This window comes from Pteropus medius, unplaced genomic scaffold (genome assembly GCF_902729225.1).
Source record: "Pteropus medius unplaced genomic scaffold, Ma_sr-lr_union100, whole genome shotgun sequence".
NCBI lineage: Eukaryota > Metazoa > Chordata > Mammalia > Chiroptera > Pteropodidae > Pteropus > Pteropus medius.
Window position 1 is genome coordinate 1,673,134 of NW_024344240.1, and position 18,765 is coordinate 1,691,898.

At 40.0% G+C, this 18,765-nt stretch overlaps 1 protein-coding gene and 1 pseudogene across 2 annotated transcripts in view; one reads left to right on the plus strand and one right to left on the minus strand.

Annotated features, from left to right (window-relative positions):
- Positions 1-18,765, minus strand: part of NKAIN3 (sodium/potassium transporting ATPase interacting 3) — a 479,207-nt gene that overhangs the window by 53,795 nt on the left and 406,647 nt on the right. The gene's annotated exons all lie outside the window — the stretch shown is intronic.
- LOC120607449 (uncharacterized) lies at positions 5,293-5,410 on the plus strand (annotated as a pseudogene).

Sequence of the window (18,765 nt, forward strand, 5' to 3'; positions counted from 1 at the left end):
CGGCTTGTACGCTGTAACAGATTGATAGTTGCCTATTCAATATCCATTCTTCCTTTATTTATTTTTTTACCAATGGAACCCCTGTATGTTTGGGAGTGGCAAACTGCCCATCTTAACATGTACCTCCCAGACAGGGCTAGTCCATTAGATGGGGCATGGGGCTTTCAGGAGAGCTCCCTGGAGGGAGCTGACTGCTGGGGGCATGCCCTTTTGGTCTTCCTCTTTCAGAGCTGGGAGGCAAATTTAAATCTTATAGTGTGTCCATCTGTCTTTTTTGGAGTTTCATTCTGAGGATAACAATAACAAACAGTCACAAATAACAATAAACAACCAAGCCACAAAACATAAACGAAAAAGAGCAAACAAGTGAAACAATAGTAATGTGAAATCCCTGAGTTCTTGTATTTGAGAAAAACATACTATGAGTTTCACATCCTTTGAGTGATATTTTCTTTTCATTAAAGATGAAAGTGGACCCAGCTGCATTGTATGAATTTAATCAGATATTTGTACATAAAAGGAAATTAGCATGCATAATTGGCATTCAACTCGACTTTCATTTTCTACCTTGCCTTCTGCAGAATTTTACATCAAGATCACCATCCAAATAATTAAAACTCCAGCATTTTCGCCGCTGAAATCAGATCTCCAAGATTTTAAATTCATATTTATGATGGATAACAAGCGAGTAAATGGCTGAAGAAGAGATGTGTTTTGAAATATGTGTCTTTGTTCACTAGGTTTGATATAATTTAATTAATTTTTTAATGAGGTGTTGAATTTTCATTGGTACTGTCATTTTATGGCAAATATCCTAGGAAGCACAAATCTTTTTATATGAGCAAAATACAATTAATCGAGATCATTCAAAAATTTTTCTGTTTACACAAACATTTCCACTTGCCTTTCAAGGCTTTGTTTTACTACAAAGTCAATCTTCTTTCTCCTATAACTAGGAAAAATTTCTCCTCTTTAACCCAAAGACTCCATACTTTCTCATCACTTCGACCTTGGATTATGAATCTTTCCAGTGTTTGGATGACCACCTATCTTTTTACCTTCCCCAGTTGTATATATCTTTGTGTGTACACATGTGTGTGAGTGCACAAACACACACACCACACACATTCAGAGTAACTTCTCTAATCCACACAGAAACACGAGAGTAAACATAGCAAACATCTCCTTGGTCTACATTTAGCCCACAGCTATACTTCATATGTTGTTTCCTTAAAATGTTAAGATGGTTGTCAAAAATAAGACATTATTTTGGAAGATGCTTTAGGAGGATGTTACAAAAATATTTCAAATTTCTTGTTTCCCTTAAAAGATGGGAGGAAAAACTGGACCTGCTGTCTTGCACGTCAATAGTCAGCTCAAACTGATGAGCAGCTGCTCTTTAAAACGGAGCAGTTTTGCGTTTTCTGGAGTCCCCATACCCTACTGTCTGTCCTCTGAGCCATTCCAGTCTTTCCTCTTATCATATGGATTTGGGAGATCCTCAAAGTGGGGCATGGAAGCATGAGTGGGGAGGTGAGTTGAGCGAGCCTACCTTAGCACAAAAGTCAATGCACACACGTGCAAGTATCTGCATCTGTGTGGAGAGAGTCCATTGCCTCAATCACGTTTAGAACCAGGTGCTGCTTTGTATGAGCCTTGCACTGATTGTCTGCAACTGCATGAAATGATCACGCATTTTATTTTCTTCTTATTAAGCCAACTATTTACACTAATGTACAGATTTAAGATGGAATGGAGTCTCTTGAGTATTAGGGCTCCCCCCTTTATTTTGTGGGTTAGGAAACTGACTTGTAGAGCTAGTTATCAGTGCCTAATACATCTCATTACCATTTCCTAATTATTTTATGCCTGTATGTCTGACCTTTCCAAATTCATGACAGACTCCTGGAGGGAGGGTTATCAGCTTCTTTTATTTATTTCTAGAAGCTAAGAGAAGACTATAAATACATATGAATAAGTAAGTACATAAATTAAAAAAAAAAGAGATTTTTTAAAAACCAAATTAAACTGGGATTTTGGCATATTAGAGAGAAAATCACAGGCCTAAAATGGCATCACTTGTGCTAAAACCCATGATACCGAACCCAGATTTAATACCTGACTTAATTGCTGTTTCAATCTCTCCCAGAAACACGATCTTAATCAACCAGTCTGGAATTTTCTGGGCAATGCCAACGAGGTAATCTGTCACATGGACCCTCCCCATCCTCCCTCCCCAGGTACCACGGAAAGAAGAAACAATCTGTATGATAAAAACAAAAGCAAAAACAAAAAAACCCAAACCTTCGCCATTCCCTTTCTCCCAAAAGATGTCTGGGTCTAAAATTTAGACTTCCTATTCTTTGTCAGTAGCCCTATTGCCTCACCCTTCTTCCTATAAAACCTTCCATTTTATACAACCTCCTCAGAGCCCCTTCTAGTGGCTGGATGAGATGCTGCCTGCTTCATGAATCACTTAATAAAGCCAATGAGATCTTCAGATTTACTTGGTTCAATTTTTTTTTTTTTAATCAGAGCATCTTTTCCTCTTAATCTTTATATTTAAGATTTTCTTCTCTTTACATCTGAATTTATTTTCGCTTGAATTAGAATGACAAACCAATTTTGTTTATTTCTTTGGCAGGACATTCATATTTATATTTTCAAGCATACGATTTGAGCATTTTACCAATGGGCTAATAAACACAGCCTGGAAGGTGTAAAGATAAATCTTATTCACACTTAATTAGGTCAAAAACCATTTTCTCACATCAGTTAATATGACGATAGTTTTAAAAATGTCTGCCTTCTTCTCGCCCATGGTGCCAACGTGAAGTTAAGCTAAGACTAGTCTGAAAGCCGATTTGGAGATTTTGCAGATATCATTCGATATGTTCACTTTTCTACATCAGGCTCTGACTATGAAATAATGTTTTCTTGAGTACCATGCTGCTTCCCTTCCTTTTTTTTTTTAAAGTTCTGACAGGTTTTACCTTACGTGATACCTAGAGATGTTTCTTCTCAAAAAAGTAATTAAATGACTGTGTAACAAAGAACTATTAAAATATATTTAATCCTCTCTAAAATGGTTAAAAGCAACCTACAGAATCTACTGTAACCTCTACCTCACTCATATTCATTAGTCCTCGTTTTGTTATTTTTACTTCTGCTACGAGTTTTAATCACGTGACTAGAAGGAATTTAAGCCTTATTCCACTTACTGATGGTTTCTTCATTTTCAGCAGATACATTCCTGGCATTCTTTTCTCTGCTCATTTCATTCCACGAATAATATTCATGTGCGCGAAGATGGATGGGAAAGGGGGAGAAAGGAGGGGGCAGAGGGAGGAGGAGGAGACGGAGAGGGATGTACAGAAAGAGAAAGAGAAGGGGAGAGGGAGGAAGTCACATGCTTAAGGCTGAAACCTCTCACAGGGCTTGGGAAGAGTCTTATTCGCATGTTAGAAAGAGCAAAGTCACCGTGCGAATTGCTAGATAAGGAAGGGATTTTAATCTCTGCTCAAAAGGCTAAATAGGAATAGTATTTCCATAGTTAATGTGAAGTTAAACTGGCTCGATCTGTCCCTTCCGCCCACTCTCTCCTCTGCTCGTTGGTCTCAAGAAGGGTCCATGTCGTCATATTCTTCCACCTTGTTCCCTCTCAGATGCCTCACTGGCATCAAAGAGTAACACCACAGCCATCTGGCAGTCTTCAAAAGATGAAATATTGAAGGGATAAAGCCATCTTAAAGGAATGAAGATTGTGAAATGGCACGTTAACTAGTGAGTGCGGAAGGGCTTTATCCAGTGATGAGAGAGGGGGCGTGAAGGACAGACATCGCGCCCAAAGAGGGTGGCACCCATTCCGTTCTGGGTAAACCGGCCGGCCCTGCTGGGAGGGGGGCCTCGGATCCTGTCTCATTTGTGGTGAGAGGCTGTCGGTGAGTGTGCAAGTGTTTACACGCTGAGTGCACAGACACCGAAAGGCGCTCCAGTTAAAGAAGGAAACTCAGGTAACGAGGTTGGAATGATAATTGTTTATGTTTGAATACATTTCATTCCCGGTTGTTCCTTCCATACTTTTGTACAGGGTTCACCTGGAGAAATTAAATACTTTTTTTGTGGGCAGAGAAATTACTTTCCAATAAATTAGGAAATAGCTCATGGAACATAAATCGGCTGAAAGGAAGAATGGGTTTAAATAGCCAGTTTTTACCTGTGGGCTCGAATGAGGCGACTACCTACATGACATATTCTTTCATCGTTCTTCAAATAAGCTAACAAAAGGAAAATTAGAAACAAAGACAACTGTCAATACTCATTCACTAAAGATCTATTTGGTGATCAGGATAGTTATTTGCTGTCAGAGCATAAAAGCGTTTCAATAATCCTGGTTGAAGGGCAGAGTTTTTAAAAGTTTAAAAATGTTGGCCTGCTTTCTTTCCACGGGGGCTGAAAACTATTTTAATGCTGCTTCAGATCCACTGACTCAAGAAGGGTAACGTGGATTCCAATGGCTAGAACTGTCAGCTAAACTAAAACCTATTCAACTGAAGAACACGTTTAAAATAAATTACTCTTATAGCCACTGAAACATACCTTATTTTAATTGGAAAAGTGAATATATATATATATTAACACATATTTTTCAACCAAAATCTTATCGAAGGAAACTAAATTATTTTAGTTTTCATTATGCCACTCCATTGTGGTTTCTCAATGCGAAACTAGAAATATTAATGATACGTTTTCTCATTTTTCAAATCCAAACCTGATTAAAAGTCACACCACACTCATACCAGTGCCAGACTTCCGCTCACCAAGTTCTCCTCTCTGAATTCCTCTCTGAATCCTGGCCACCGCGCGGAGTGTCCATCCCAAGTGCTCTGCTATAAGGCTTCCTGTGTTCCTCTTGCACGTCCCTGAAATCCCATGTCATGTCTATTCTGAGTCTCTAAGAATTCTGGTACCAATTTCAATGTGCGGCTTTCCCTCCCTGCCACCAAGCAATTCTCTAACACCAGCTCGGTGTCCTATAATTCAACTCAGTTCTGATATCTTTACCTGGAGATAGCATCAGATCCCACAGGTTAAGGGCTCAGTCCTACAAGACTGCTCCCAACCCACTTCAGACATCAATCATAAGTCTAGATTGTCACTTGTGCTTCTGACTGACTCACCGAAGATCGGAGGTTCCAATGGCCCCCTCCTTGGATTTAATTTGCTAGAGCAGCTCCCAGAACTCAGAGAAACATTTTACTTACTAGATTACTGGTTTATTATAAAAAATATGTCTATGGCCATGCTACCCTCAACACGCCCGATCCCGTCTGATCTCGGAAGCTAAGCAGGGTCAGGCCTGGTTAGTACTTGGATGGGAGACCACCTAGGAAGACCAGGTGCATAAAAAATAAAAAATAAGGGATTGTAAGCTGACAAGGTCCTTGCAATCTGTGAGGTCAACCAAGGGTTGCCTTGCCTAAAAAAATAAACAAACAAACAAACAAAAAAACTCAGGGATAGCCAATTGGAGAGATGCCTAAGGCAAGGTATGGGGAAAGGGTGCAGAGACCCCACACTCTCTGAGTGAGCACCGCTCTTTCTGAATCTCCACGTGTTCACCAACCTGGAAACTCCCCAAACCCCATCCTTTCGGGGTTTTATGGAGGCTCATTACACAGGCATGGATGATTAAGTCATTGGCCTTTGGTGGCTGATTCAACCTCCAGTTCCTCTCTCCTCCAAGGAGGTCAGGGAGGTGGGACTGAAAACTGTGACCTTCCAATTGCATGGTTGGTTTTCCTGGTAACCAGCCCCCACCCTTAGGTGTAGTCCAAAAGTCACTTCATTAACATAACAAAAGCCACTTAAAAAAAATTATTCTTACCACTTAGGAAGTTCCAAGGGTTTTAGGAACTCTGAGCCAGAAATGGGGATGACGATCAAATACATGTGCACATTTTTATAAATCACAATATCACAGTCTCTAAATGTCATAGCATCTTATCATTTTTCTTAATTTTCAGGAACCAGAAAATATTCCACACTTCTTCCTTGGGTACTTATTAATCATTAAAAAGATATTTATACAAAAGTGAACCTCAGAGCTCAATAATAGATTTATTTTGGAAGTGAGGCTCTCTCCTGGATAGAACCGCAGGAGTTACTGTTTGCACCCCTAGTTTATCACAATTGCATTACCACCGTGGTCTTCTGAAGGACTTCTTCCAATGCTCAAAGGACCGAAAATTTTTACTGTGCAGTCACTTTATCTTATGTTTCTTTGTAACTTTGTGCCTAGTCCATTGCTGGTGGGTAGCATTTGTCTAATAAACTAATGCTAGAAAATTGAGTACAGTTTTTTGGAACCCCTCAGATGAGTGGAACAAAAGGTAAGAGAAGCCCATTCAAAATTTGCTTGTCAACAAAAGAATAGACAAATAGATCAATGGAACAGAATAGAGGCCCAGAAATAGACCCACGTAAATACAGTCAACTGATCTTTTGACAAAAGAGCAAAGGTAATACAATGGATCAACAATAAGATTTTCAACAAATGGCGTTAGAACAACTGGACAACCACACGCAAAAAAAAAAAAAAAATGAATATACCTTTCACAAAAATTAACTCAAAATAGATTCTAAATATATTTTATAATCCAAATATAAGTTTAAAACACAAAATTGCAAAAGTCTTAAGATGATAACATAGGTGACCTTGGATGTGGTATTATCTCTTTAGAAGCACCATCAAAGGCATAGCCCATTAGAAAATAATTGATAAAATAGAACACTGGGGCAGCCAGCACCTTCCTTCTGGCCTCATGCCTTCACCATCACAGTACATAAAGGCTTGACTGTTACTTTCAATTTGGCCCCTTGTCTAATTGATGACTTTGGTACTTGGCAGCTCAGCTCTCACTGTGTCTTGACAAGGAGCACATATGGATGGCGTTCACCTCTTTCCCTCTGAGAAATACACTCTCTGTCCACAATGCCACTTGGTAGGGTCATCCCTTTCCTATCCATTCAAAAAACAAAAACACACAACGGCATCAAAAATGGTCAAAGGCAGCGGCCTGCTCTACTTCCTAATGCTCGGGCAGGCAAGGGACCTGAACACGAGTGTTAACTTGGATGTGACTGTTTGTATTTTCAGCTGTGCTGTCGTGAGGAGACCCCCATCTGCTGTGCAGAGGTCAGTGGGGTCTTCTTGCCTCTCAGAGGGTTAGGCTACGTGGCTCAAAACCAATGCAAGACCTACGTCCTCCTGTACTCTATCAGCACGTTGCCTGCCCTACATCTCGCCCTGAGTTCTCTGTCCTCTGTTTGCACGTATAGCCTTTGCTCTATTTCAAATCCCTAAGTGGATTCTATTTATATTTTTCTAAAGTTAAGTATTATTAATTTCCTTTCTAAATTAATTTGTCTCCTAGATGAAGCATGGCCAAGATATTCTAGGTGGGGTGTAGATCTGATTCCACATCATTTTCCATATGAAAACTGGTGAAAATGGTAATTTTACCAAAGACATGCAGAGTTACAGGGAGGGAGCCCATCCTGAGCCTTCCACCACCTCCAGCTCTTTTGTGTCCCGTGCCCTCCAAACACCCAGCTCCTCTCCTGTGACACATTCCCTGGGGCTTGGCCCTAGGGAGAGACAGCCCCTGTCCTGACTCCAATTGCTTATGCAGATCAGCTGCCGCCCCGTACCCCACTTTTCTTTAACCGTGAGGTCTGGGGAATGATACTGTCTTTGTCTCATTCTGTTTATTTGCTTAGCTCCACCGGGCCACTGCTTGAAAGAGAACAGATAGATAGTACGCCAGTTGGGTAGAATCATCCAGAGCAGAGGGCTATATTAGAGAAATTCCACCTGAAGAAACCTGTTCAAAACGAAAGCCAGTCTTTGACTCCCATTTTCCCAATATGATTTTTGTTGTGCTAAAGAAGTTGAATCTAAAAGCAGCCTATTCCTATAACCACTTGCCAAAGCCGAATAGTAATAGCAGATGGAGTCATTGAGTGATTTCCATAATATCTAATCTGAAATGAATCTTGATGTTTTCGAAATCCTGTTGATTTTCACATCATTTTCTTACCATCTTATCTTCAAATAATTTTCTATTCTTCCTTTTATCCCTTTGAAATTCAAAGAATTCTGTTTGATTTCAGTTCCCTCAATGAATTCTACTTAATTATTCCTCAGGTTAGATATCCTCTTCTTCTGAATTAATTCGCCCAATGCGAAAACACCACCTCAAAACCAATCATTTTCTTTTCTTCTAATATTTCACCTGAAAAATATTTTTAAGAAAAGTTAACAATGTCTTCTCCTTAGAACCGACATCTTCTTTTCCGCATTTTTAGCCACGGCCATTTCAGAGGACACGCAGGCAAAGGCACATCGCTCCTCCGTTTCACCGTTTCCATGATCAGGTTTATATTTCTCTTGTCCTCATATATTTCTTTCACATGTTCCATTCCCATCAATAGAGCCTGTTGTCAGAAAACCACATGGGCAAGGAAAAAAGATCTAATCTTTCAGATCGCTTTACCTTGCGCTTCAATCTTTTCACGTTTCTCTCCTACCTCCACTGTGAGCAGCAGGAGGAAAAGTCTGAATGCTAATTCAGGAGATGTCTTCACTGTCGACCCATCACTTGAAGTTTATTGGCAGGTTACGGAAGTGCTACACATGATGTTATAATGCAGAGCACGCGATGACGGTCTTCCTGTTCCACATCTACTCAAGGATTTAGAAGCTGCGCTTACCAGGGTTTATATATGTTTAATGCACGCAGTTTTCCCTTTTTAAGTCTTTCAGAATATAAGATTTGAGTAATGGTTTTCAAAAGTAAACATATATAGAAATGACGACACTGCCATTATCATGACAGGGTCCTGAAGCACAGGTAAGACTCAGTTTACTGGATGGATCAAAGTCACAGCATGGTGTTATTATCAACACACGATTTTATGTCTGAAAGCAAATCAGGTCTGGGGTTAATCCAAGCAAAAATTCCCTTCTCTCTAAAACATCTCAATACTTCAGGTATAAATTGTTTCTGCCTGAATTTTTGCGATAAATGCCTCCTTGTTCTATTTCCCTTTGCTGGTATAGCCCTAGCTTGAATAGAAGCAAATACCAGGTCATGAGGAAAAAAAGTGAAAATGAGCCAAGAAATAATGTAAAGGAAATACGAAAAGAAAAAATGCTCTACCATTAGTATGATAAAATGATTTTCGCTTTCATTAAAATTGAAAGTTCTCATGCTGCACCATTGAGGGATATTTAAAATTGTTATAAAGCTCAAGTGTTTGTAATTTGGCTTTTTATTCTAGGGAGAACATCTGCTTCCTTTTCTAAGAGTCTCACTTCTTTTCCCTTTAAAGATGTTTTGCAAACTCCACACACCCTGGTGTCTTAATACATTCCAGTCAGATCTAGTGTATTCTTATCCGAATGACTTAAGAATCGCATATGAGGTTTCTTGTCATTAAATGACTTAGTTGCTGATTTGCTATATATCTTAAAGCTTTTTATTCTTACAGAGCTGGATGTACAACACTTCTCTGTGCATGTGTTTGTGAATATATAAATATATATATTCAGTGTAAATATACTCATATGCATACAAACAAGTGTTCTATTTCTTTTTGAGAGATGGCTCAAAGGGAAGCCTTTTATTCTGTTTTCAGACAGCTAGCGAAGGGCAGTTATTAAAAGTAGGGAATAAGCTACTTTAAATATCGTTAATTAAATGGTAGGCTATTGGATTCATCATCATTAACTAATATGTCTTATTACTAGGCAGTGCACTTTCGTATGAAATTAATTATGGCAACTCACTCTTCCCGGCCTGAGAATTTCCTTCCTAAAATGACTGTGTGGTCACAGGCTGCTGAGAAAGGAGCAGCCAGGGATATAGGACCTGTATCGGCAGAGGCTATGGAGTTCCATGTAAGTAAGTCTTTGAAATAGGACAGATGCTGGTGAGTCTGTTCCTAGTTCTCTTCTCCTGCCCCCTATTTTCTTGCTGGTCTTTCTGGTGTGCCCTATTTCGGTTTAGGACTTGGTACATTTATCTGTAAAAATAATGATTACAATGACTATCATGTAAGGATTATACTGCGCTAGGCACTATGTTGAGGGCTTTATACATGATCGCGATCAGTCCTTAAAGAAGCCTTGTGAAGAAACTACTACCATGCTCGTTTTGCAAATAAGAAACGGAACGTTGGAAGACTAATTAAATGGGACACAGCGTAGAAGTGGTGTATTGGAATTTGAACTCAGATGTATATGGCTAGAGATCATGTTTTTAACCATCAGACCGTTCTGGCTCCTTCCTAAGTAATAAAAGAGGCTTTGTTATTCATGCTTTCTGTTTTACCCCTTCCTTAATTTTAGAGATGTATGATACAAAGGATTGAACTGTCTAGGTTCTCCAGTGTCTTTATGCACATACACATGAGCATGCAAACACAGGCAGATACTTGCATACACATATGTGGACACCTGTACACCTATACACAGGCACAAAACACACACACACACATATACGCACCTACATATGCACAAACATAGACACTTAAACCTGGGATTTATCACTCCTGCACTGTGGGATGAAAAAGTAAACCGCTTTTAAGCTCTTTTTAGAGTTTATGAAAAGAATGAGTCCCACCATCTTTCCTCCTGATCTGAGACTCCAAAGCTGCACTTCTGTCATCGAGTTTCTCTATGGAATATTCTCACCCTTTTCAGTCTCTGTGTTATTTCTTGTGTCTTTATTCTTCCTATTTCTTCAAGCCACTGTCTTGTATCTTATCTCTCCTAAGAGCTATAAATCACCAACATTATTTTCTCCAATTGCAAAATGATTTTCAGTGACCTTAATAAGCTCTTGAGTGTATTTTATTTAGAACTGAGAATTTTTCATGATCTTCAGTGCCCTTTTGCCTGAAGAGAGGGAAATTCAGATATTATAATAAATGCTAAATATTTCGTTTTTCTCTGAAAATGTTTTAAAGTCATTTTTCAATTGCCCCCTTTATTTCGATTTTTAATACCTGATCCTCATTTCAATAAACCAGTTTTCTTTAATCCCTTTAATTTTTAACATTAGAATATTTTAATGTTTTCTTAACTCTAAAAAAATCATAATTTCCTATATGACTTGATTATGATCATATTCATTGGTTCCATAGTATATTTTCTTTGCAAATTATTCACTACCTTTTTACTAGAACAGAACTGCTTTATACTCCATCGCCTGTGCAGAAGTTTTCTTCTTCCCTTTGACTATATTTTACATGGCGCATTGGATCTATCTCATAAATGGGAAGCTAAATCATTTTTTTTTAAACTGCCTTAAAATACGGAAGGGCAATTGTCTAGTTTTATTAATATTGTTTTTATAATTGGATTCCTGATGGTAAATTGACTTTTTGGCAATCAATATCAATAGCCAAACTGAACTGCAGATTGTAGTGAAATACAATATGGGAAATGTAGAAATTTAGTTAGGGCACATGTCACCTCATAATGCAAGGAAACAATGGGAGTCCTGAATATGCGATCTGGGAGTTAAGACAGTCAATTTGTTCTACGAGTGACAACCAAAAATAAATGAAGGAAACTTCTATTTCAGCTCCTTCATATCACGTTGAAGTTAATCTACCTTCTTTATTCTTTCATCCATTTAAAGTTACTTTAGAATATGAAGATAAGGCTGGTGATTCGAACTTGTCCACGGTTTAATCCTAAAATCATTCACAACATTGAACATTGATTGAATGACAAATCATTAATGAAAATAGCAATATAGTTTGTAAGTCACAAATATGCCAATACTCCAGTATTATTGAAAATTAGAAAATAGCATTGGAGTTATATTATTTGGAAAGGATGAATATACTACTTTTCTGAATCAGTCACTACGTTGATTCTTTTAAAATAATACAATGAATTACAATATTTTGAAAATGATGCAGACTGAAAATTTGTATGAGGTTGTTCTTGTGCTGGTCTACCAGACACTCGTGGACTCCTTGTGGGAGCATAACCAGGGGAGATGCCCGTTTCTGCAAACTTATGGAGGCAGATGCAGTTTAAGGTAGAGGAGAAAGAAGGGCAAAAGATTTAAGTCCATAGTGAGGCAAGGGGAACTGAAAATGGAGCTTTAACGGAGTCAACAAGATATAGTGGGGATGAGGGATGGCTGTATGGTGGTTCTTGGCAAGAGAAGACGGGGAAGGTAAAACCACACTGTCTGTGCCAATCAGACAAGAAAGGTCCAGCAAAGAAGAAGCTGGGACATTAGCTTTGATCCGGGGAAGGAGAGAGGATCAAGAAGCAAAAGGGCTGAAGCCTGAGGTAAGCACCCAGATAGCAGTGAGGGAGAGAGAACTCAGAGCAAGATCTGAGACATGTTACTTCTCTTTGGAGGCAGCCCAAAGATCGACCTGATCGAACATGCCCTAGCGCCTGTCACAGGTGATCTAGCTCCCCAGTACCAGGGACACGCTCTCACCCTCTCAGGAGGCCTCTGTGTCCATATCTGTGGCTAGATCATGTCTGAGCAAATGTGGGCCTTCCATGGAGGGGTGAGGGGGAGGTGTGTGTGTGTGTGTGTGTGTGTGTGTGTGTGTGTCTATTTGTGTATGTGACATTGGATAACATAACAATCTCTGCTATTCCTCAGAGCCGCCAAATAACATGCTTTCTCTATGTTGTTTACTTAAGTTAAATATTGCATGAGAGGCTTTATATTCAGTTCAGGGCCATAAAAGAAGAGAGAAAACCTGGGGTGGATGATGAAGTTACCTGGGAGTGGATTTTGTATACCTGGAAGTGACAGTTTTTTTGAAACTAGCAAAAAGTATGATGAAGTTGACCTCCTTCCAGCTCTGCAGCAGCCAGCTAGTCCAATGTAGACATGAAATGGACAACCACATCTAGGGTTCTATCTGAAGGACTTTCCTAGAGTTTACTACTAGTCAATTTGTACTGCCCAAATGTCTTTGCTTCCTGACCTTAGAATGGTTCTAGGGTGCTAAAAAGTAATTATGACAAAATTAGTGATTAATATGCCAAGGGATGTTCTGGGAGTAGAGGATGAGAGTGTTTGATGAAGCTGGCCTGATTTTTCTGATGGATGGTATAAATCGAAGGTGTGGCTTTAAGTACTATATAGTCGGTTCTGTTATAATGCTTGTTTTGAAAACGTGTATTTGTCCCAATGTGATTATTAAGGAAAAATTTGAACATCATGCAAATTTAGCATTTGCTTATGCGTGGTTTTGTCCATGGGAAACAATAGGTGAACACAGGACACTGCAGTCAGCTGAACCAAGTCGTATAGCAACAGACGAAAGGCACGCACGAGCACGCCTCAAACATCTATCAGCTGTCTTGGTTCACCGCATGCGGTATGAGCCAAGCTCATCCGTTTCTGGTGTTACACTTTTCCATCAAATTTCAGACAAGTTTTCTTCCACTTCTTTACAATAACTCACGGGATGCAACTCTTCTATCACCTATTTCCACAAGCAAACTGAAGATCATGCTCAAGGTAAAACACCGTATGTGTCATAGCATTTATGTATTTTTTAACCATTAACATTTAATCATTTTAAACATTTTAACTGTGCTAACACTTTTAATAGCTTTCAATTATTCTATGTCACTGATGAAGGTTTTGAATGTTGTTCTTTGACCTAATTTCCCCTGTGGTTTTATGACATGATTTTTCAGGTACGTGTATGTCCCTTCAGAGCAGAACTGATGGGACATTTGATTTACCCACCAACGTGATCGAGATGGATTACAAAGGGTTTGGAAAAGATACCTGTGACCGCATTCCAGGATTCTGGCAGAAGAGAATCCTTCCAGTCCATCATTCTTCTTGATGGCACGAATATAGATTTCTCAGTGGTCACAGAATGAGGATGTTTTCCTAGGGCCATCATGAAGAATTTCATAGACACCACTGTGCTGAAGGGCAATGCAGCCCCAGGAGGGAGGTGATGAAGGGTGATGACTGGAGGTGTGGGGGCCTCACTGACAATGTATGGTCTCCCGGGGCAGCAGGTGCTTCTGTCTGCTTTTCGCTGCTCCAAGGTGAATGACGGACAGTTTGGTCAGGGCTGCGAGATGGACAAATTCTTCATGTCTAGCAGGCAATTGGCTAACTGGGGCCTTTGTAAATGAAAACGCCAGGGGTTTAGAACTGGCTTTTTGGCTTTGTGGTTCAGGAAGGTATTGGATCTGGCAGTGAGAGGGCCAGTAAATACATCTCTTCTTGGCTGACTTGTGCATATCACTGAGGGTCTGCTGGTTTGTTCTAATGGCTAATGGGAGATTTGGCTCCCACCAGAAAGTGCCACTAGCATTTTGTAAATCGACGGTGAGGGTTTGATGGAAAATGGCACGTTCTCTCAAGTGATGCAGTTAGACTCCACAGAGATGATGTTCAGATGGAGACAGTTCCATTACATCCTTCCCTGTGGGCTTCACGGCCTCCCCTGCTCCCTCCCAGGAACTGCTCTCTGTGGAGAAAACAAGTTGCAAGTCTGGTATGCTAAAGACTGACTTAATGTTAAATTAGTATCTGCAAAGCTTAACTATTTTTAATTTTTTCCAGCTTTATTGAGATGTAATCGACATACGACATTGTATAAGTTCAAGGTGTACAATGGGATGATTGTGAGGCTTCACTCTAGCTAGACCTCTGACAACTACTGAAATATCTGATTGCTATATACCTGTTTTGTTGGGGCAGTGATTTTTAAAACCCTGTTTTGCACAGCTCAGAATGTTCTGGAGGGAGATCAAGAGAGGAAGGGGAAAAAATGGAAGGGGGAGGAAGGCATCAGACAGAAAGGCCTCTTCCCCTACTTCAAGGTAAGCAGATTCACCTTTATGTTTTATAACTGGGATTTGATATTGGTCAAATCATGTCCCCCCAAAAGATGTTGAAGTCCTAACCCCTAGTGCCTGTGAAGGTGACCTTATTTGGAAGTAGAGTCTTTGCAGATGATTAAAGGGAGGTCGTTAGAATGGGCCCTAATCCAGTATGACTGGTGTCCTTATAAAATGGTGAAATTTGGACACAGAGATGCACACAGGGAGAACACCATCTGAAGATGAAGGTAGAGATGGAGCAATGCTTCTACAAGCCAAGGGATGCCAAAGACAGTAAGTTAATACTGGAAGCCAGGACAGAGGTGTGGAATAGATTCTCCCCAATGGCCTGCAGAAGGACCAACTCTGCTGACACCTTGATTTTGGACTTCTGGCCTCCAGAACTGTGAGATAATAAATGTTTGTTGTTTAAGTCACCCAGTTTATGGTACTTTGTTACAGCAGCCCTAGGAAACTAATACAGGATTCTTGGTGAAGTTTCATTTGAAAAAAAGCACAAAGAGTTCTGAAGGTTAAAATTATTTGAAAATTATTGAGTTAGAGAGAGATGGGTCAGGTGGAGAACTGTGGACGATGCTTCTAGTACAGAACCGCACCATTCAAAGGACACATGACCTTCATGTGCTGAGACTTCACCAAAGCAAGGTCAAATGCATACTTCTTGACATAGTCTCAAGTTGGTGTTTTCATAGTGGGGCTAGTACTGCGTCGTTCGGATGAGTCATGAGAAGAACAATAAACATGTCACCCAACAATCAGATTATTCCATAGCCGAATTTAACAATGATTGGAAAACGCTTAGTGGCTATGATATAGATTCAAAATGGCATAAAAAGTTCAAAATAGGACCTTTCACATCTTTTCCCATGATTACAACTAGTTATATATCCTCAGGAATCCCTGTTTGGTATAAACTGTGGTTCACCTGTGCTAATACGACAAGCCAGGAGTCGATGGGAAGGTATTGATTTTGGATAATGATTTTATTTAACACCTGGTGCTCACTGCACAGATGTGCATCCTTGCTTCTCCACTTGACGAAGTGAAGAGACCGTAGATGGGCAGATGGGGCCCTTCTGTAGATTTCGTTCATTAAATTCTCTATGGGATGCCATCTATGACTGATCACAGATACATGTGCCTGGCTGAAGATCAATAGCTCAGGCAGAGGAGTACAGGGCAGGCAGATTTTGACTTAAAAGGTCTAAATATATTTCAGAGCCCTGTGATTTTTGTGTTAGGACTGGTTATGTTTCGTTTTATTTTGTACTCCAGTGTGTATGCTTGCTGAGGGAAGCTGCCGGAAGTGATGGTGAAAGTGCCAGAAGTTAACCTTGGCTTTCAATGATTTAAGTGATACTGGATAAGCCCCTGCAGCCCTGGGATTATAAGGTTATGAGCAACCAGGTGGTATCCAGGAATGCATATCCTTGGTGTTATTCAAAATTATTAATGCATTTAGAACCTCTTGCAGCATTGACCAGAGACTGAGACTGTCTTTGGGTGTTGGGTTCATGGTGTCACCTAACCTAAGGAATTACTCAATGTCACAGAGCACTCTAAGTGGACATGGCCATCTGTTGAATAATGGCCTATGTCCATAGTAAAATAAAGTGGCACTCTGAGGATCCTCAGTAGATGAGATTTCTAACTCTGACGTGTGCTCCAATAACCTATCCCAGCCCCCACAGCAGATGTCCTCACTGACCAAATCGTACAGAAGAGGCCTCGAAATTCTACACACAGCTATCTAGGCAGGTTGCTACCAGTAGATGAGTTGTCATGCAAAATGAAATCTATTCGCCTCACTCAAAATTAGGCCTTGAGTAGGCATTTGGCACAATGCCTACTGCCTGTCCTGATATGAGAGGCCAGATTGGTGGCCCAGTTCCAGGAAAGCTCCAGTGTCCCCATGGAGGAAAAATCGACTGGGTGGAAATATCCAGATTCATGTCTTGAGTGCATGGACTGAGGGCTGTCTGTAAGCCGTGAGTCATGTGTGAGAACACAAGTCACCTTGGGCAGCTGTTCTCAGTCACCACTTGCAACCCAAGGTCAAGCTGTTGGACTCAGGCCACTTGGTACCAGATAGAGAAATTCAGTGGACGGCATTGCGTTGTACGCCAGTAGACCACTGACCTCAGATCCGCAGGCAAGCTAACGTGGACAAGCATCACTGCCTCTCACCTGGGCCTGTTCGGGCCTTCATTCAGCAGGGATGAGTAGGAGCAAACCCAGCACCTGGCTTAGTGATTTAGAGATGCCCTCTGCAAGGTCTCTTTGTCCCGCAGGACTGGGCCAGCTCTCACAAGGGGCCTTGGGCCAAGTTCCTGATCACCTGTGAGTGTAAATTACTTGCAATGTTGAAATAAAGTAAAAACAAAGGAGGAAGAGCAAACTGGTACTTACGGAGCCTGGCACTTTTTGTATACAATCTTATTAATCTTCTCAGTGGCTCCATGAGGTAGATGGTATGATTTTGTTTAACAGATGAGAAAAGTAAAGCTTGGAGGGGCTGTGTATGCTGCCTGAGGATGCAGTAGAAGGAAGGAAGGAAGGGACATTGCGGTCTGTCTAGGGTACCTCCTTATTTCTTATGGCACCTGTTGCTACCACAGTACATGGCCTAGGCTGGCAAAGGAGCCACATTTTTTTGTGTCACATATTCTGTTTCTTGCAAAATTTAAAGAGATTATTATTGTTTCAGGTACCTACCCCACAGTCAGATTTTAAAGAGATTAATGAAACACTGTTGTCCACCTGTCCAAACTTATAACCTGCCATTTGTAATAATTCTGACATTTCCGAGGTCATCCCTCTTTCTCTCCTCAACACACAGACAAATCTCGCTCTGAGATTCAAAATAAAAAAGGAAAATGGCAACAAATGTCAAGTGCAACAGAGATTCTTGCAAACAAAGCACTAAGAGAGCAAAACTATTAAAAATTTCATCCTCCTCTGCCCTTCCATTCACTCAGCTGCACCCTCTGGGCTCCTGAAATCAGCACCGACCTGAGCAGTATCTACACCCCAGCACTGTCTCTGCAAATGCAAACCCAGCTAGAGTGAGACCCACGAATAGCTTGTTTAGCAGTGGAAGTTGGTAGGGAAGATCCAACAAATCCTGGATTACTATTTATAAAGGATGGACGCGCGAAGAGGAACAAAAAGAGCTCATTATCTTTAAAGCAATTTAAACTTATGTGTATAGTTAATTTTTTCTGGACTAGACTAGACTCCTCCCATTAAGTATTATTATACTTGAAGGGAATAGCAAAAGTTAATTGGAATAAGAAAATCTTGCTATTTGATGTTAATTAATTAATTAATTAATTAATCTATTCGTTATTGGGCTGACATTGGTTAATAAAATTGTATAGGTTTTACGTGTACAATTCAATAAAACACCATCTTACTATTTTAAAAGGCAACTAAACTCCATTTAACTTAGAAAAAAGATAGCAAGAAAATGATGCTTTATTACATAAAATTCACATTTCATCATGGGCATCATTATTTTATAAACTGTGCATACTAAAACATAATTAAATCATGGCAGGAGTACTAAAAAAATAGCATAAGACTGGTACTATTTTTAAAATTTGTATTTAATATGCGAATGAAATCAAGCCTTCATTTTTACAAATAAAAAAGCTGAACCACTTGTCACCTCTTATGCATTTGTTGATCTTGCCCTGATTGTCTAGTCATTGATTTCTAAGAAAATTCATTTGTCAAAGCTGTTTTAGTTCATGCCTCTGTCACACATTCAGCATTTACTGGCCTGAAAACAAACAGACTTTCCCTGCTCACCCTTTACACATCATTTTAGTGTT